Source organism: Dermochelys coriacea, chromosome 7 (assembly GCF_009764565.3).
Source record: "Dermochelys coriacea isolate rDerCor1 chromosome 7, rDerCor1.pri.v4, whole genome shotgun sequence".
In the NCBI taxonomy this organism is placed as follows: domain Eukaryota; kingdom Metazoa; phylum Chordata; order Testudines; family Dermochelyidae; genus Dermochelys; species Dermochelys coriacea.
In genome coordinates, this window is record NC_050074.1 from 12,294,146 (window position 1) to 12,315,071 (window position 20,926).

The window sequence follows — 20,926 nt, forward strand, 5'->3', positions numbered from 1 at the left end:
AATCCCTGGTCTAACAGCAGGGAGAATCAAGTGATTCCACCCTCAGTCAGGTAGCAGCCTGAAATCTGAGACCAGGGTGTACTCAACAAGACCAGAAAGGATCACAGGCGCAGTTTACCCAGTAACTCTGACAAGAACCATTGTGGATGTTGCGGATTCATTCAACAGGGAAGAAGAGATGGGATGTGCAGGATGGTCTCCTCTGGCTCAGAAGCACTAGCCCCAGGATATGGCTATGCAAAATAATTACTAAAAGAACTACTGTGATCAGTGGTGCTGGAACTAGGAGTTCTGCCGCATCCCCTGGCTTGAAGCAGTAACAACAAACACCAAATACATGGTTTCCATCATCAGCTCCCTGACTAAAAAATTGTTCCAGCACCCCTGTGACCTTTATGATTGTGTGTGAAAAATCCAAATGTTAAAGTTACAGTTTGAACAAGCACTATATAACAAAAACAAACATGTTCAAATGCAAGGCAGGAAAACCTCTCTCTGCTTTTCTCACAGGGGCAGGAAAAAACCCGAAAGCAAAATAAAAAGTCTGTTCTTCACATAATAGCCTGCATGAGGAGAGTATAGATAAATAAAACATCAGTTTCTCTGATATTACACCTTCTTTGACCATTGTTGTGACTTGCCAAATATAGTTGTTAGAGTGCACAAACAGACCAAACCTCAGTATTTAAAGCATTGGAATCCCAATCCTTTACCAGAAGCAGCTGGATTTCTTTACAATACATTAGCAAAGACAGCCAGTATGAAACTCAAAATCCAATACAGCTACAACAGTTATGGTGAATGATTGATAAGCTGCAACCTCTATAAACAGATTAAGCTAAATTTATAAATGAAAAAGCACCCCGCATATATGCTGCCATTTCAGTTATTGTATTGTATTCTGCTAGTCATTTGCTCATTCTTTGTAAGACTTCCTCCCTTATAATTTCAACAGAATGCTGGAGAGTAAGTAAAATGAAAAACAAGGGACATCAGCAAAAGAAACTCCACTGTTCTGAGAAAACACTCAAAAACTCATTTCATTTTACAGTAATATAGAACCTTGCATGTCAACTGTATTGCCTCTTTTGTAGAGGGTAGAAATCAGGTAGATGACTAACAGTCTGGTGGCATGGGGACAGTTTCACTTGGGTTTCCTTGGCCAAACTTTACTCCTGTAGAAATTGTTGAGAAGTCAAACCCCAGTTACAAAGAGAGAGCACGCTGCCCTTATGCGCAATGCCCACCACAATGTGGGTGTAAGTTGGAGACTGGCATGAATACCTTGCTATGCATGTACAAACCTGACGTGTGTGCACACCTCAGGTGCTCTGCACACTAACCCATACACCCAAAATTTCATATGCACACTTTGGAAAATATGGGAGTAAACACTCACACAGAGAAGATAGGTCTTTAAAAAAAATGTATGACCTCAAGAAAAATTTTCAAGGCTGCCTAAGTGATTTAGCAGCTGGCGTCCTATTTTCCATTGTGAGTTCAGCACTTAGCAGCCTAAGTCCCAGTGAATTTCAATGAGACATAAGTTCCTAAGTGTCTAAATTTGATTTTAAAATGCGGCTCAAGCTCCTAAGTCACTTAGATAGTCTTGAAAATTTTACCCCTCATCTAAAATTAACTCAACCTATACAAGATTAAACAATCCCTGAAAAAATATTCAATTTAAGTAATCTACATTAACAGTAGGTGTGTGTTTTTCCCCAATTCTGGGTGTTAAGTTGCTCCCACTCTCTCCTACACTACCTCCTCCCCAATATGTCCCATCATTCAAAATAATCATACATACAGGGTAGCTTCAAACTTACTTGTGTCCCATGCTTAACTTGCAAATAATGATGATTGGGAGATTATTTTAAAATAAAGTGAGGTTGGTTGTTTTTTTAAAAATAAAGCTTACTTGTTCACCACAATTTAATAATCTCTTGCAAATTCCTATCTGGAGCTCTCATTTCTTCTTAAATTCATTGCGGGAGGGGATACGACACACACACACACACACACACACACACACCCCTTACCTGTATTCCCTTGAGAAAGTGTTCAACTGCTAGCTCCAGAGTTTAAAAGAGGGAGAAAAGAATTCTGAAGAAAACATATGAAGGCTGGAAGCTAAAAATCTAACCATACTGCTTATAACTACAGCAGGGAGAGATTTGTTTGATTGTTTTGATCAAGTTAAAAAAATCCAGGTGAAATAATGTTAAAAAAATCTACGGGCTCTTTTCGGGTGAGAAATCAAATCAGTATTTTTCCATTTAAAATATGTTCAGTTTTCATCTGGCCAGCAGAGGGAATTTAAAAAACACTATTTAAATTCATTACTGAGAAGAGCTGACATACACCAACAGGCATGTTTCAGCTGTGGCTTCTTCCAGGGTATGTGAAATGAGGAGACTGGGAGAATGGTTACACTCCTTTTCATGGGGTCAGAAAGTGGCAGCACCCTCTGCTTCAACTAGGAGCACTGGCTCCCATTCAAGAGTATGAACTGATTACGAGGAACTGATTTGGGGTCAAACTATGCTTGGAACACAGGTGAAGCTGACAACTGCTCTCCCTAATGATGCTGTTGTCCATGTCTCACACACATAAAAAAAAATAATAATTAAAAAACAAATCTATTGTTGTAAAGCACCAGAGGATAATCAGAACTGCCTCAGAGGAACAAAATAAGTGAGCCTAAAATAGTCTGTTAATCTCAGTAATATCTAGTTGCTGTCTCTTTCCATGCCACCCCCCACACTTCCACAGGGAGATAACTTGATTTAGTGGATTGTGTGTTGGCCATCAGCAAGTTTTAATCCTGGCTTTGCCATTGACTTTCTGCCTCTGTTTCCCTATTTGTACAATGGGAATAATGATACTTACCTTCCTTTGTAAATTCTGAGAGCTCTGGATGAAGAGTCCTGTTTAAGTCTGATTATCATCATCTTCATACTGACTAGGATACATATTTGTGTTAGCAACAGTCTTGAGCAGGTTTTGTTGTATTAACAGAAATCCACAAAACAATCACTTACCAATCAAAATTAGATGATTCATACATTCACTGGGTGATGCATATTTCATCATACAGAAACACTTGGTATCTCCTTAAGTTATTATAAATTATTCATATTTACTAATACTCAGCATCCTCTGTGCACTCATTCATAGACAAAATGACTTGTGCCATTTGCAATCATTATTACTTGTGTACTCCCACTCAATCAGTTATGCTCCCTTAATTTAAGAACACTCATATTCCAAACCTCATTTCCAATTACTTTATGAAGTCAGTGTCATCTGTGGTCATTAACTACAGCCCAAAATGTTACCAGAACTCATAGTTACGCCGCTTTTCCTTTCAACAGAAGAACCGGGGCTAATGTGATGGATTGAATTACTCTTTTTAAAACATTTTTTCCAAGAAGATACAAGATATTATTTGCCATTTCAGCTATAGTGCTATTTGTTTTTATTATGTAACAAGCAGAGACATGTTGGGTGTAGGGAAATAGCAGTATTTTGCACTTAGAAAATGCTGATGATCTGGAGTACTTTACAAACCAAGGATGAAGCTGCACATAGGCAAGTGTTTCCATTTACAGATGGGAAAAAACAAACATCAAGAGCAAGTCTGGAATCCAGGATTCTATTCCTGACTTTGCTATTGATTCCCTCTCCTCTGCTCTAATCACTAGGCCACACTGTTTTTAGCTCATTAACCTTCTGAGATTAACAGCATTTTATGAAACTCCAAATGTGACTACCTTTATTCCTGCATGGGCCTCATTTCCAAAAAAGTCTTCTACATCCTCAGCTTCCACCAAAATTAAGGACACTACATGGGTGCAGCACCTCTGAAAATCAGGCCAATATATGGCAGTCTGACTCTGGGGGAAAGGTGTGGGAAGGCTTGGTTAGAAGAGGGAACCAGGAGTCAGAAATGTAAATTCTATCCCCCCTGCTATGGGCTTGTTCTGTGACATTAAGTAAACCACTTAAACTTGTCTGCACCCTAACCTCCTATTACAGATAGGTAAACTAATATTAAGGCACTTTCAACCCAAATAAAATAAAGCACAAGTATTATATATTTCTAAGCAATAGCCTGAGAGAGACAGTGTAAGATTCCTTAGCAGTCAGATAAAACTTACAAACAAACAATCTGATCTTCTAAGGGGGAGAGAGACAGGTGGAAAATGCACTCCTGTCACATAACTCCCCTTGGAGTAAGTTCATTACATTCATTTATGTGCACAACAAATTTTTTTTTTTAAATCACACTTTTCCTATTTAATCAAAACAATCAGAAATTAGGACAGATGGGAAGGAAAAATAATTGGAGCCAGCACTCATAAAAGGTAAACGCTAATTCATGGACAAGAACATTTCCTAAAGAGCCAGATGGATAAAGTTAGACCATCCAAGGGCAGGACCGGTGTCTCAAACACACTTTACATAGTAGGTAACCTAGACCATATCTTTCAAAGCTGGCAAGGTCATTATCTTATTTTAACTTAACACTCCTTGAATAAATTCCCCATTATATTGGCACAAATATATTTTCCTTCGATTCAAGCCACACTTCTTAAAATTAATATATTCTTAAGGCCAAATTGAAGGAAAACCATGCCCTGATCTGTCTGAGATCTGTACCCTCATTTTAGCACACTGGCTGTTGCCCATTGCAGGATCTATTTCAAACTCAGTACTTTCTCCGTTGTAATTCCCTTCCAAGATTATAGTGACAGAGCAAATGCTAGTTTTTAGTTACTTTACACAGATGTGCCTTTGAGATAATACAAGATGACTCCCCATACAATATGTAAAATAGTCTAGAGATTATTCAGATGTGAAACATAGGGTCTAGGAGAGGGTGGCCCATTTCACCAGAAATATAACTCCCCAAAGTTCTCGTATCCAGCCGAGTAGACTGAGCATGCGACTTGGAAGTTGGCATTCTATTACCCCTCCAGTTGCTATTCGACTCCCTGAGCATTCAGGAAGACAAAATAAAGTCCAGAGGTCAAAATTAAGTTCAGCTCTTCCTGGAACAACTTTCCTACTGCTTGCATGCCCTGGCCTTGTCCTTTTGCTGAGCTACAGTTGGCAACATTAGAGGAAACAAAGATCACCAGCTGTTCCTTGTAATATGTTCTAGTTTCTCCATTTCTGTAATTCCTATCTTTATTTAAAGTACCTTAGAGTTTTACAGTAGATGGGACCACAGAGAGTAGATGAATGCAGCTAATATCCAAAGTACTCAGGAGGCACCACTCTCGCACCTATAAAAGATATTAGCTGCCAAGATGATATTCTAAAAGAAAGCTACCCAAGTCATTTTTCATTTTAAAAAACCCTATTTTCTTACAGTTAGGTACAATTTTCAGAGGTGTTGGTTTTTTCTGGTAACAATGGAAGATTCTATATCATGATGTGATCCGATTACAGACAGCCCAACAGGGAAAAGCCACAATAAAACTCCAAGATGCAATCGAGACCATTGAAAGTCAGCTTCCTTCCCACCCCCCGACATTGATGACCATTTACTCACAGAAGTAATCCCATTAAAGTCCAGGAGTAAGGGTTCCATGATCTCGCCCTGTGGGGTTTTTTTGTTTTTTTTTTTTGATAGAATTATAAAATTCTACAGTATCAACAAAATAAAATGTAACACAATGACCTTGGGCGGGTCATCAGCTGCAAGGATGTCTGGATAGATTAGCTCAGGCAGCAGAGGCTCATGCTTAAAGACAAAGTTTCTCTGTTAAATGTTTATGAGTTTGCTCCTGGCTTTAAGATAGTGTGGCACAGCTACTAGAAGGAAGCAGAGAGCCACACTGAGCAAGACTGGGTTACAAAAATAACGACATTCATTTTTAACCAACTATCCCTAGCTCAGAAGTGGCTGACAATGGTGCACTATCAGCACATTTGAACCCTGGAGAAATTGGAGGAAAATCACTGCTTATGTTCAACAGAAATCCCTGCACGCAGCCACCCAACATGGTTCTGAAATGATTTATGTTAGCCAAAAAGATGGAAGCTAAGCAAACCTGAAATGAGGATCTTTCCAAATTTAAACTTGCTCAGGACTCCATAAAGAATACAGAAAAATCTCAAACTAAGGGCTGGTCTACGCTACTACAATAAATGGATCTAACTTCACATAACAGAAGTTGCATAACATTACTGAAGTCAATGTAGTTACCGCGGTGGCTACACTGCACTGAGTCGACAGGAGAGCATTTCCCATCGACTTCCCTTCGCCTCCCCAAGAAGTGTAAGTACACAAATTGATGGGAGAGTGCTCTCTCATTGATTTAGCACGTCTTCACCAGACCCGCTAAATCGACACTTGCTGCATGGATTGAAGCTAGTTATTCAGGTAGCTGAAGCTGCATAACTTAGATTGATTCCCCCCTGCCCCCCAGTGTAGAACAGGCCTTAAATATACATTTCAAGCACACTTCTCCCAAAGATCCACATTGACTTCAAAAGGAGATCCTTGCATACATCTGAGGCCACTTGTGCTGTATAATGCCTAAGAACAGTTGCATATGTTTTACTCAAGTTGCATCAAACAGACAGGCTTTTGATTTCAAAAAATTCCTAATTTTCTACTTTCTACTGCAAATAAGAAAACTGAATGAGGCATCTTTGAAAATATTCAGAAAAGATGGATGAAAAGCCTCCATTTGAGTCAATTTATCCTTTTTGAGGGTTTCATGGGGGTGGGGGAGAGTTGGGTTCCCTTGCCCACAAGGCAACATGGAAATAGATCTACAGTAGAATAAGCAGAAATGGCATTCCATTACTTTTTCTTTTTCTTGCCTTGCTATGCAGATACAGTATAAAAATCGTATTCTATCCTCAGCCTCCTTGTTAAAATTACAATGCATCACGCAGCATATTGGCCCACTGGGATAGCGGGAAAATTACTGGCACCATATTGGCATTCAGACTTCATTTGCACAAAGGTTTTACAAGCTGTGACAAGAAGTTATAAATCTATGAAATACAAATGTGTAGTCGCAAAATGCAGCACTCTTCTCAAATTGCAGTCGAGAAATGTAAAGGCTATGCAGTGTAAGAAAAAAGTTCTTAGTCACCATTCACTATCTATATTTCAAGAAGGTGCACAATCAAAAGAAGTTCACCACAGAGAACCTTTCTTTCAGAAAAAAAAAGGTATACAGGAACCAATATTTTATAGCACTCTTACTTCATCTGCCTATTTATGTAAGTCTACATTAGTCATTTCAGCATTAGTCACTTTAAGAATCACATTAAGGAAAGCAAAACCTACTGCCAGAAGAAATAAACAGGATTACACACTATCTTGTCAATTTTACCAATTGCTAAATTCACAAAGTAAGAACACTTTTCATAGTAATAAGTGTTGATCTGAATAGTCACAGCTAATCCTGTATACTTACAGTTTGCACATTTCCAGCTTAACAGAAACAAAAAACAGAGCATTAAGTACTCCTTTTCTTTTTGCAAATACAGACTAACACGGCTGCTACTCTGAAACCTGAGAGCATTCAAAGTGCCTTATATCTCATAGCATGCTAGCTAAGAGAAATATATATATTTGGGTTTAATGTAATTCAGAGCCGCTCACGGTATAACTTTCTGTAATATGGTATAACTAGCTTGGCAGAATTCAATTTTTGTATACAACTTTGATAACATCCATGTTTATTTTAAGCATTTTTTTCAATTTTTATCAATTTACCTTTTCACTGTTGCGAGAAACTATAGGGCGGTCAATTACTTAACGACAGTAGATCCTGAGACTCAAAAAATTAAAGCTTTATCGTTGTTAAAACACAAATTGTCAAAATCACATGTCAAAATATACAAAGTAAATATCCTTAAATTCAACTCTATTAAGCTCTGGAGCAGCGTTTTTCTTACTCTGCTTATTGTAATATCATGTAGCTGACTTCCAAGCGCCCCCTCCTGGCCAGGGGTGCCTTGACATAGCCCTGTTCTGCTTTTCCCTGATTTAGGGTCCTTTTAAGAACTCTTGCTGTTCAAAAGATAGCTCTAACAAATCCTCTCTTGGGGTCCAATTTATTGAATCCTCCAGTACATACCGGCCTTCTAGGCCTCAACACTAGAGTGTCTCTCTTCTGATTAATCCAAAATAACAAAACACAGTCTCACAGAGTTTTTGTCCCAGTTGGTCTTTATAGGTTATGTCTATGCTGCAATTAAACACCCACAGCTGACCCATGTCAGCTGACTCAGGCTCAAAGGGTTTGGGTTATGGGGCTGTTTAACTGCAGTGTAGACGTTAGGGGTCGGACTGCAGCCAGGGTCTTCCTTACTATTAAAGCTATTGCTTGACAATAAAAGCAAGAAAATGTGAAGTTATTGGCAAAGGGTCCTCTTCACTGATGCAAGTTGCAGCACTTGTATTCCTTAGAATATGCTGTCATGTTAATGGAACAGCCGTAGATACAAGGTAAGTTGTGCAGCAGAAGTTTAATAATCCCTGCTTTAATATATAAATACATTGCCTCATACTGGCATATGCCAATGTACAGCAGATTTAGAACTGGCCCAGAATGACTGGACTGAAGCAGAAAGATCAAACTGTGTACCAAGAATAGGAGTGGAAAGTTCCGCTACAAACCTACACATTTAAACAGATTGTCGTTGGGTTTTTTAAGGTTGTGGTTAACACAGTGGCTACTGTCTTGTGTTTATCGTCTCAAACAAAATTATAAATAAAAATTCTAAAACAACTTAAAAATTCAGAAACCGGAGGGCAACTAATGCATTTAGAAATATGTAGTAGCTTTTAAGAACACAGGTTTCAGAGTAGCAGCCGTGTTAGTCTGTATTCGCAAAAAGAAAAGGAGTACTTGTGGCACCTTAGAGACTAACAAATTTATTAGAGCATAAGCTTTCGTGAGCTACAGCTCACTTCATCGGATGCATTTGGTGGAAAAAACAGAGGAGAGATTTATATACACACACACACAGAGAACATGAAACAATGGGTTTATCATACACACTGTAAGGAGAGTGATCACTTAAGATAAGCCATCACCAACAGCAGGGGGGGGGAAGGAGGAAAACCTTTCATGGTGACAAGCAGGTAGGCTAATTCCAGCAGTTAACAAGAATATCAGAGGAACAGTGGGGGGTGGGGTGGGAGGGAGAAATAACATGGGGAAATATAGTTTTACTTTGTGTAATGACTCATCCATTCCCAGTCTCTATTCAAGCCTAAGTTAATTGTATCCAGTTTGCAAATTAATTCCAATTCAGCAGTCTCTCCTTGGAGTCTGTTTTTGAAGCTTTTTTGTTGAAGTATAGCCACTCTTAGGTCTGTGATCGAGTGACCAGAGAGATTGAAGTGTTCTCCAACTGGTTTTTGAATGTTATAATTCTTGACGTCTGATTTGTGTCCATTCATTCTTTTACGTAGAGACTGTCCAGTTTGGCCAATGTACATGGCAGAGGGGCATTGCTGGCACATGATGGCGTATATCACATTGGTAGATGCGCAGGTGAACGAGCCTCTGATAGTGTGGCTGATGTGATTAGGCCCTATGATGGTATCCCCTGAATAGATATGTGGACAGAGTTGGCAACGGGCTTTGTTGCAAGGATAGGTTCCTGGGTTAGTGGTTCTGTTGTGTGGTGTGTGGTTGCTGGTGAGTATTTGCTTCAGATTGGGGGGCTGTCTGTAAGCAAGGACTGGTCTGTCTCCCAAGATCTGAGAGAGCGATGGCTCGTCCTTCAGGATAGGTTGTAGATCCTTGATGATGCGTTGGAGGGGTTTTAGTTGGGGGCTGAAGGTGATGGCTAGTGGCGTTCTGTTGTTTTCTTTGTTGGGCCTGTCCTGTAGTAAACTAAAACCCCTCCAACGCATCATCAAGGATCTACAACCTATCCTGAAGGACGAGCCATCGCTCTCTCAGATCTTGGGAGACAGACCAGTCCTTGCTTACAGACAGCCCCCCCAATCTGAAGCAAATACTCACCAGCAACCACACACCACACAACAGAACCACTAACCCAGGAACCTATCCTTGCAACAAAGCCCGTTGCCAACTCTGTCCACATATCTATTCAGGGGATACCATCATAGGGCCTAATCACATCAGCCACACTATCAGAGGCTCGTTCACCTGCGCATCTACCAATGTGATATATGCCATCATGTGCCAGCAATGCCCCTCTGCCATGTACATTGGCCAAACTGGACAGTCTCTACGTAAAAGAATGAATGGACACAAATCAGACGTCAAGAATTATAACATTCAAAAACCAGTTGGAGAACACTTCAATCTCTCTGGTCACTCGATCACAGACCTAAGAGTGGCTATACTTCAACAAAAAAGCTTCAAAAACAGACTCCAAGGAGAGACTGCTGAATTGGAATTAATTTGCAAACTGGATACAATTAACTTAGGCTTGAATAGAGACTGGGAATGGATGAGTCATTACACAAAGTAAAACTATTTCCCCATGGTATTTCTCCCTCCCACCCCACCCCCCACTGTTCCTCTGATATTCTTGTTAACTGCTGGAATTAGCCTACCTGCTTGTCACCATGAAAGGTTTTCCTCCTTCCCCCCCCCTGCTGTTGGTGATGGCTTATCTTAAGTGATCACTCTCCTTACAGTGTGTATGATAAACCCATTGTTTCATGTTCTCTGTGTGTGTGTGTATATAAATCTCTCCTCTGTTTTTTCCACCAAATGCATCCGATGAAGTGAGCTGTAGCTCACGAAAGCTTATGCTCTAATAAATTTGTTAGTCTCTAAGGTGCCACAAGTACTCCTTTTCTTTTTAAGAACACAGAGGCTACAGAGGAGTTGTGAATAAATGCATATTTTGGAACATATACTCATTCTAACAGATCTGCATTATTTACTCAGAAGCTTATAATGGTTCCCTCTGTAGGAAACGTGGATTTTTGACATCATAAAAATTCCTGTGCAATTTCAGTAAGTTTTCTAGTAAATCCTTCTTCAATTTTGGATCAATTACCTACTGAACTTTAACTATTTTGGAGCTGCATCAGTCTAGCTGCATTACCTTCCTGTTAGTTCCTAAAAGAAACAAAACAAGAATTACATGCTGAATGCTTTCTACAGAAGTATACTGGAAGTTAAGTGCACAACATGTCATCCAGGTGTGAAAACAAGAGTTCATGCTAATAGGTTCTAACACATCACAGCAAGTTCCAACACATCATGGCAAGTTCCAAAATACCTGACTCAAATGAAGAGCCACTTAGTTGGGGCCTCCACTTGTTTGTGTCCCTGTCATCCCGCATTTAAACCGTACATTGTATGTGTCTTCCTAAAATAAATGACAAACATTTGGTGCAGGAGAAGTGAAGAAAGGCAAAGGCAGCCTGTGGGGGGAAAAGGGAAAGGCAGTTTTGAAAGGCTGTATGTGTGTTTGTAGGGATGTGTGTGTGTGTGTATATAAATCTCTCCTCTGTTTTTTCCACCAAATGCATCCGATGAAGTGAGCTGTAGCTCACGAAAGCTTATGCTCTAATAAATTTGTTAGTCTCTAAGGTGCCACAAGTACTCCTTTTCTTTTTAGGTAGGGGAAAGGCTCAGATAGGAACAGCAGGCAGCATTAAGTGCCCCAATGGGGGAAGAAAGCTTCTGTATGAAGGCAATAGGTGCTGACAGGAAGGAGTCAGGTGGTCAGCTCCTAATCCAAATAGTAGAGTCACCAGAGCAGATTGGTTTTCTCCCGCTTGCTGGGCCGCTGTGGTGCATCAAGGGAGTCCCTGATCATCCTGAGCGATATAAGCCAGCCAACGAGCCTGGCTCATGAAGAAGAATGGGAGGCATAAGGCATCATTTCCAAACTTAATTATTTTATTTTTTTTTCATCATAAAGTTGAAGTTTTCCACAAGAAGGAGAGGGGAAGACCCGTAAAACCACATACACTCATGGATCTTTTGAATCCCATGTTGCAATGTCCTGTTTTCTTGGGTTCACATAGCAAGTTATTCCTCTGATTGTGAAGCATGAAGATACCAGACACTGGGGACACATAGCCTTGTGGCTGGAAGTCATTTTTTGCCACTCACATTCCATAAACCCACTGAATTATGTGTGTGGATCATCATCAACCATTATCCAGTTGTACATAAGGTGAATTCTTCTTGAAAATTCAGACTACAATTCGGAACGGTCTCTGGTTTATTCTAAATGTTAAGAGGTAGGAATAATAATTACTAGAGTGGATACAATGCACAATACAACAACTATGTGATCAGTCAGTAATTTATTTTTAAACACATAGTTTAAAGAGCAGTAGCCTTATGCATTGTCTGTAGGAAGAAAATTTCTTTTTATGTAACCTGCATTCCTTTAGACGAGGGCATCAGTTTTTTTAAAGATACAGTACATAGCTTAAAACACTAAATGGTACTACAAATTTTTTCAGCTTTAGATTTTTTAGAAATCTAGATCTTTATTCCTGAATGTTAAAAAAAATTAAGATAACCACATTTCTAATTCTTCTACCTGTTCTAAGCTCAACCTATGAGCTTCTTATTTGGGATCAGTCATGTTGGGTAAGTAACAGAAAGGCTGCATAAATGCTCCGAATTGGCTTGCTATTTAAAAAAGGTTATCCCTGTGTGGTTCCAGTCCACTGTCATTAATTAGATCAACCTACAGTTCCACAGAGACTGCGAAAGTCATGTCAGCCTGTAATCTGTCAAGTCCTTCCAAAAACATTGTAGTAGCTCTAGCAGGAAGCCCTTGTTGTGCAAGTTTTGTGCTATGTTCTAAATTCTTCTCCTTCCCAGTGCAAATTTCAACATATTCATATTCTCCGGATTAAAAAAAGCAATCTACCTAAGAGTTCCATGAAGTGGCATTGAGAAGTTGGGATATTATTCTTCCTTTTTCCAATCAACTAACCACGAAGTAGTTGGTGCATGCAAAAGAATCCTGGAAGACCTGCAGCTTGCCTTAGGGCTGTGTTAGGTATTCCTTGGTACTCAGGATTAAGTCACCTGCTGCATATCCATACATCATAAATTTAAGATGACTGGAATTGGAGAGTTCTCTTATCATTTGTCATCATGTCTACAAAATGTCTTCCTTGTCAATATTTTGTCAGGATTTGGATGGTTTAGACACAACAGTCTGCATTTTTCTTTTGGCACACAGAATCCATACTATTAGATTTCCCCCCGTGTGGATGCCCGTAGCTATTATTTGGTCCTTTCTTATGTTCAGTAAAATGTGTTGCATTAACATCAGTGATGATTCATTTAACTTTTCCCTCTATTCACTTACAGCACCTGTTACAGGATGTGAGAGTGTAAATCTGACCCCAAAAGTATATCCCGTGCGATGTGCTTGAATAATTTCTTTGACTGGACATTTTATGATCAAATGAAGGCATTGGTGCTGGCATAAAGATCATTTCAATCTTATCAAGTTCAAGTTTTGGCCTTTTAATTGCTTTTAAGTGCCTAATCACCAATTGACCTTTTTTTTCCCTCTGTCTCATTTGAAGGAGACTGTTCTTGAGTGAACTTAATATTGAAGATCTGTTAGAAGGTCTGGGAGAGGGACTTAAATTATATGTATGTTTTGATGGCAATACTGGTGGCACTGAACACACTTCAGTTACAGACTCATAAAAACCCCTATTCTGCTTTTCCATTTCAGTAGACTGATTCCTGCAATAGTACATTAAGTCTTGAAGAATCCCAAGAAACAGGTTTTCTACACGTTTTGAAATGAAAATGGATCTGTTCTATCTTACTATTTAAAAACTCTCAACAAAAGAATTACATTAGAAGAGTTATCTATTTTCATTACATCATTCCACTCATTAAACTATTTACTATTTCTTCTTTTAACTTTAGGCACATTGAATCAGATACAATCATGCAATCTGGAGTCATCCATTTGCAATATCAATTAGCAGATTCCACCCTTACTAGTGTTTGAATAAGAAATCACCACCTAGTATATAGTATAGCACTGGGAACACTGGAAAAATGTGGACAATCAAACTAGCATTATATAAAACCAGATACTAGACTTCCCACCTTCCAGAAGTGCCTAATAAACCAAGCCCAATCTCCTAATGAATCCACAACTCCACTCACTTCCCTTCCTGATATCCAATGAGGAGCTTTCTCCACCCATTTGCCACACTCTCTTTTGATAACCAATGACTCTACCTCTTCCCCTTTCCCCCTACATTTATAGGTTCCTCACACACAACAAGAATAGTGGTAATCTCATCACTTCCCTTTTATTTTTTTTTTTTTAGAATAGCAACGTTTTTATGTGCAAATTGGAGTTTAATGTTTCTAATACCTGCAAGTCTACGTTACATTCATGTCACACTGATAAAACCCATTGGGTTGCATTATTTCTGCAAACAAGCAGTTATTCAAACAACCTACTTTGTGGGATTGAACTGAGAGGACTAACTGAGCCACTGCAGCTGTAATGCTAGAGCTTTCAGTCCATATTAGCACTGCAGCAGAGCAACATGACCTGATACACAATAGATAAAGATAAGCAAACCTCCCAACAAACACTGGGGAGCAATTACAAGCAAGGGCATACTTCCAGACTGGCTAAATAGCTGTGTCCCTTTGGGCTGGACACTAAACAATTAAAAAGCCCTCTCAGGAGAAGACGATGGGGGTCATCTGTCAGGAGCTGTCTAGAGGGACACACCGACACACCAAGAGACTCTGCAATAGGTGTCTGAAGACCTAGACCTAGAGAGTAAGCCTTAGGAAGAGGCAGTTAGGCGCACAGATTGGTTTGTTGTTTTAAGATCTGCTTTCTCTATGTTTCGTTCTAAATAAATAATATTTTGCTTTAAGAAGGCTGTCTGGTCACTGATTACCACTGTCCTTGCTCTTTGAGGGAACAGATGCACAAGCACTGAAGAGAAGTCAAGCCTGCTGAGGTAATCACAGTGGAATGCAGCCCAGGGCTAGTCTGACAATGGGAAAATCATGCGATTTCACCCCAAAAAGAAAGGTGAAAACTAGAGGCGCAGTACCAGAGGGGAACACACTCAGAGACCAGGAGAGGTCAGAGATCCAGTTAACCCATTAACTGGAGCTGCCAACACACATTCACATCCAATATAGTAAAAATCTTTAGGCTAACGTCTGCAGCCCTTACATTTACATTGACTTCAAGGAGAATTTTCAGAGATATGACATTTAAAGATTGGAAAGTGCTTTGAGATACACTGATGAAAAGCACTATAGAAAAGCTAGGTATTATTATGACACCATATTTTTAAAAATAGACTCTTATACTAATCAGATGCTACATTACGCTCCACATCAAAGTGTTTCTCAGTTATAGGAATGCACAAATTCATCTAAAAACAAGAAGTGCTTTTCTTTGTTACTCCTATTAAAATGCCACTTAAAAATCATTTGGCTAAAATAAAGTTTGTCCCAGGTTATGAACTCTGCATATCTAGTTTTAGCCCACAGTGAATGCACTAGTCAATAAATTATAAATATTTGTATCTCCTAATAGCTTTGAACAGAACCATTACAGAATCAGTGTAATTCATCTAAACCCCAATTCTGCCCTCAAATACACAGATGCAAAAAGAATTGGTCCCCTTAAATAGGTTCTCAATTCAATATTATTTCTTCAATAAGAATTATACGTATCTATTAAATATTTCCTTCAAAAGTGCCTTTTAAAAGTATCTGTCCCAAACTCCTTTGCAACAAAGCTTCTTGCATAATAAATAACTTTCTAGCAATGTTTGCATGCAGAGTAGCAACACCATTTGCAATGCTATAAAATTCTGTCAGCAGTTCCATTATAAACCCTTATTTGTTGTTTCTACTTGTCTATAAAAAAAAAAAAGTTAGAAATCAAATCACTCTGGCCTGAAACTTGGCACATAATTTGAGCCGAAGATTACATTTCTCTTGTAACAAGTTTCCAATTCATTTGACTACTTGATCTCTTCAAGTTCCTGATGTTTTTCTGAGTTCCTATATAACTTCAACTATCTACAAAGCTTCAACCAGGACACTCCACATTGAGTGAAACAGCATATGTTGAATACAGTGCATTTGGTACCACCTCTGTCATTGGTAGTAGGACAAGTCTCAAACAGATTACATGCAGGTCAGTATATCTATAGGTCTTGCTAATATCACAGATGGTCTAATAAGGTGGAAACTGAAACTAAGGTCTTGTTTACATGGCGGGATAACATGCCCTATGCGGGAGGGTGATTTCTAAAATGCACTAACATGTTGCACATTAATTGGTCTATACAGAAATTGCTGGTGCGCACTGAAGGTTTCCTAGTGTGCTTAAATGTAGTATTGTTTCAGTACTACATTAAAGTGCACTAGGGAACTTTTTGTGCGCACGAACAAGGTCTGCACAGACCAATTAATGGGCAACATTTGAGTGCCCTTCAGAAATAATACCCCTACCCCATAATGCACATTGCTGCTCTGTGTAGACAAGCCCTGAGTTGGGGGTCTGGACCACGAGCAGCAGTGGTGAGCACACAACACAGATCTCTTGGGACTTCACCACTGGCTCAAGCTGTTGTAGATGAATCCGAATCTAAATTTCAACTGCAGAGAGCTCAAAAAGCCTTTGCCCGCATCACCACTGCAGCAAGTCCACAACTGCAAAGAACAGCCAAACTACAGTAAACTGAATCAAATGCTTTAAAAGTTTATGGTGGAGAACAACTCTGCATGGGAAGAGAAATGGACTAGATGAATCAAAGTCTTCTGTCTCTAACTGCTAAAATGTTGTGTAAAATTACTGTAATATCTTGCAAGTTGTTTAGGCAACATGGGTGAGTCCTATGATTCTCCATGTTTGAAGGTGGAGGTCTTTAAAAAAAAAAAATTTGCAACCCCGTGATAGAAATAAACGAGCAAGTTTGTATGAGGAGAAGAAAGTGTATTTGTTCAAGTTTGATCCAATAAATAATTAATGAGACTCTACTGAACAATATTGTGTATTTAACACCTGATACTGAGAGGTGCCATATATATTCCTCGGATGCTAAGTAGAACCGGATTAAAATCACTGATATTTAAAATTTTTGAAAATTTTCAGCCATTCTATAAGTTGATCAAAAAACAAAGGAATGTTGTGTGGAAGATTTCACAGACATTTTGCAAAAAGTTTCATTGGAATTTTGAAAATGTTGGACTAGCTCTAATGCCAAACACCCTCATCTCCCATTGACGAGAAAGACAGTGGGGTAAAGCAACTCACACATTGAGGCCCTTCAATTGTTAGTGGATTTTAAGCATTCACTATAAGAATTGAAACAATGCTTTGCACTTCAGAACACGACTGAGCAGATCTTTTAATAAAATAGGAGAAATTTAACTTTAGTAACTGAATACACTGAAATTACGTACAAGAATGAGTTGTAAACAAAACAGAAACTTTAGCGCAATTAAATGCAAATAAACATTTGAAGTTTTTCTATAAATGTATGCTATTGTATTTTTGAATGGGGCTGTCACAATAATAATTAATATTAAGCATTTGCTAAAGACTTTGCAGAACTGGGGCTTTACAATCACATTTTCAAAAATGATTTAGGCACCAAAGAGCCTAAGACTCATTGAAAGTTAGGCTCCTAAATCAGACAGGCAGTTTTGAAAATATTACCCCTTGTTTGTATCCCTGCAGGAGTAGGTTGGTGCTGTAGCAAATATAATTTGTAAACATTCCAAACACACAACTTCTAAAGAAAGAAAAACAACATGAAAAACCTCTTTGCTGTAGTGCATGCAGAAGTAAAAGAAAAGACATTTGTTTAGTGAAACTAACAAAGACCAGTTCAGCCAGAACAGCAGCATTATGTTTCACAGTTCACTGTTGCTAAAGAAGATGACCGTACAACCTAGGACAGGTTTCAGAGTAGCAGCCGTGTTAGTCTGTATTCGCAAAAAGAAAAGGAGTACTTGTGGCACCTTAGAGACTAACAAATTTATTTGAGCATAATGCTTTCATAAGCATTCATCGGATGCATCCGATTTTGAATACAAAATCATATACAGCATCATATTTTGTAAAAAAAAAAAAAAAAAAAAGTAATTATTTAGTTTTCAGTAATGTGTTTAGCTTGGCACAGTGGAAAAATAACTCCAGAGTATTTTTTAAATAAAGGTTCATGGTCCTTTCAAAAGGTCATTGAAAAAATAAAACCTCTAAACAACATAGAGCCTATGAATTACTGGTTAATACTAATTATAATGACAGGTTTCCAAATAGTAGCCGTGTTAGTCTGTATCCGCAAAAAGAAAAGGAGGACTTGTGGCACCTTAGAGACTAATCAATTTATTTGAGCATAAGCTTTCATGAGCTACAGCTCACTTCATTGGATGAATGCATCTGATTAAGTGAGCTATAGCTCACAAAAGCTTATGTTCAAATCAATTGGTTACTCCCTAAGGTGCCACAAGTCCTCCTTTTCTTTTTACTAATTATAATCTCTATCCAAATCAGAGTTTTAATCCATGTGTGACACTGATCTCTGTTGGGATGACACAGCCAGGGCTCTGGTGCACCGGTCTCCCACTTAATTCTTTATAAATCTATTTTACTGTGATTAATTTACTCACTGCACCTGTCAGATTTTCTGATCTCATTCTTACCCTTGAAAGTATTTCTGTGGATCGTTACAAACTTCTCCTCCTCATGCTTTTAACGCTCACAAAGCTGTAGCTGTGTCAAAACTTCATTTGCCGTTGCTTACACCCCAAGCTCAGCAATCCCTGTTCTCCTTACAGCTCTGCTTTAACCATAGCAACGCAGGAACTTAACATTTTGAAAGGTTTCCGAGTAGCAGCCGGGTTAGTCTGTATCCGCAAAAAAGAACAGGAGGACTTGTGGCACCTTAAGAGACTAACAAATGTTATTAGAGCATAAGCTTTCGTGAGCTACAGCTCACTTCATCGGATGCATTTGCATACAGAGCTTATGCTCTAATAAATTTGTTAGTCTCCAAGGTGCCACAAGTCCTCCTTTCCTTTTAACATCTGTAAAGATATGAACACCAGGGGAGGAGGGAAGAAGATGAGAAGACGGGAGCACCCCCAGGCGGCATTGATACAGCGCCGGGGAGAGCTTCCCCCGCTGAGGCTCGAGTTTGGCGGAGGGGGGGGGGGGGACAAACAAAAATAAATACGGGGGGGGGGGGCTCTGCCCGCAGGAAGGTGCGGGTTTCGGTCCTGCCCAGCCGAGCCTGCGCGCTGCCCCACGCGGGAGACAGAAGAGACGAGCCCCCGGCTGCGGCGAGCCCGGCAGAAGCGGCTCAAGGAGCGGCTGCAAAGCGGGGGGGGCGCCGCCGCCGCACCAGGCGGCCAGAGAAGCAGGCGGGGGAACTTGCTTGGCCAGGGCGAAGCGAGCGCCCCGGGGCATGGGCCGGCTCCAGCCCAACTTTGGGATCCCGAAGTTTGCGCCCCGGCCCGGCCCGGCGCTGTCCCCCAGCGAGCCCCCACCTACCTCGGCGGGTCCCGGGGAGCAGCGGCGTGTAATCCTGCGGCGCCCGCCGGAGCCCCGAGCGCCGCCCTTCAGTCACCGCGCGGGGCGGGGCGAGGGCGCCTCCAACCCGCACCGACCCCGCCCCCGGCGAGCAGCCCCCGCCCGCCGGAGCTTCGGGGGCCCCCCCCTGCGAGGGGAGGCAGGCTCGGCGTAGGCCCCCCGGTGCACCGCCCACACGGCGGCGAGGGGTCCGGGGAGAAGCCGGGCAAACGCCCCGCTGCTGCAGCCGCCTGGTCGGCAGAGGATGGATCCCTGGGGGGGGGGGTGAAGGAACCTGGAAACGGCAGCTGCCGCCCCCCCCCCCCCGCTTGAAGGGGGTGTGCAAAGGGCCCTCCAATGAAGATACTTCGGCGGATTGGGGAGAACTGGGCGCGGGGCGGGCTTCGGGTGGCAGGAACTGCTCAAAATCTTGCCCGCGCCTTTCACGAGCTCGCCCCCCGGGTATTTCCCGTCGCAGGCTGGCTGAGCTGCGGGCGTCTCCGCCCTCTGCGTCTTTTCGCGCTGCTTGCTCTCCCGGTGCGGCGTGGGTGGGGGCAGAGATGGGGGGGGGCAGAGAAAGGAAGCCGTTGCTTTTGCTGCCCGTTCGTTTGATCATCAGCAACCGCCGCTGCCGGAGGGCACCCCCCCCCCCCCCGATTGCTTGTTTTTAAAGCCACGCCATTGCCTCCGAGCCCCTTGCTTTGCTCTCTACGGAAATCACCCTTCCGGGCTCGCGCTGTGGCCACGTGAGCACCCCGCCGCTTCCGCCTTGTAAACAGGGAGAGCGGGACCATCCGGTGCTCCACCGGGGGGGGGGGTGCCTGCCCCTCCCTCCGGGGTACCAATCATTCTGTCCCCCCCCCCCCGCAGTCCAGAACGGTCTTTCCTTACCCCGGTTGCCCCCCCCCCCCCCAGCAGCCGTGCCCCTGTATTCCTTCGGCAGGGAGAAGAGACTTGAAAAGAAGCGCACCGCTGTTTTCACATAGAAAGAGGGTTAATGCCTTTGAGCCCCTGGCTGCACATTTGGAGGGGCGGGGGCAATAACGAGACTCTGCCTCCTGCAAGATAATAAATAAATAAATAAATGAAACCTCGTTCGCTTTGCGTGTTCTGGCAAAAGCGGATGAGCGCTGGGAGGGATTCGAGGCGCTTGCAAGGGCGGCGGCAGCGGCGCGAGGGAAGCGTTGCTAGCATTTAGCGGCGCAATAGCGAACCCACGGCGCTCGCCAACGGGGTGCCGTGTGGACAGGAGCAAGAAGGGAAGGGCTGCGGGTGCCAGAAGGAGATTGGCCTTGTTGGGCTGGCGTCTGGACTCTCCGCTCCTAGACTCCGAGCCGAGGGGAAGCTCGATCGTTACAAAAACCGGGGACTCCTCAAGGATTAA

At 41.4% G+C, this 20,926-nt stretch overlaps 1 protein-coding gene across 2 annotated transcripts in view; it reads right to left on the reverse strand.

Annotated features, from left to right (window-relative positions):
- LOC119859190 (contactin-3) overlaps positions 1-19,791 on the reverse strand; it is a 253,218-nt gene extending 233,427 nt beyond the window's left edge. Inside the window, exon 1 of one of the 2 annotated variants that reach the window (XM_043518954.1) lies at positions 19,525-19,791. The gene's annotated coding sequence lies outside the window, so the exon portion shown is untranslated. The remainder of the gene's footprint in view (positions 1-19,524) is intronic. The other variant, XM_038410988.2, reaches the window with a different exon arrangement.
- Between the last annotated feature and the right edge of the window lie 1,135 nt (positions 19,792-20,926).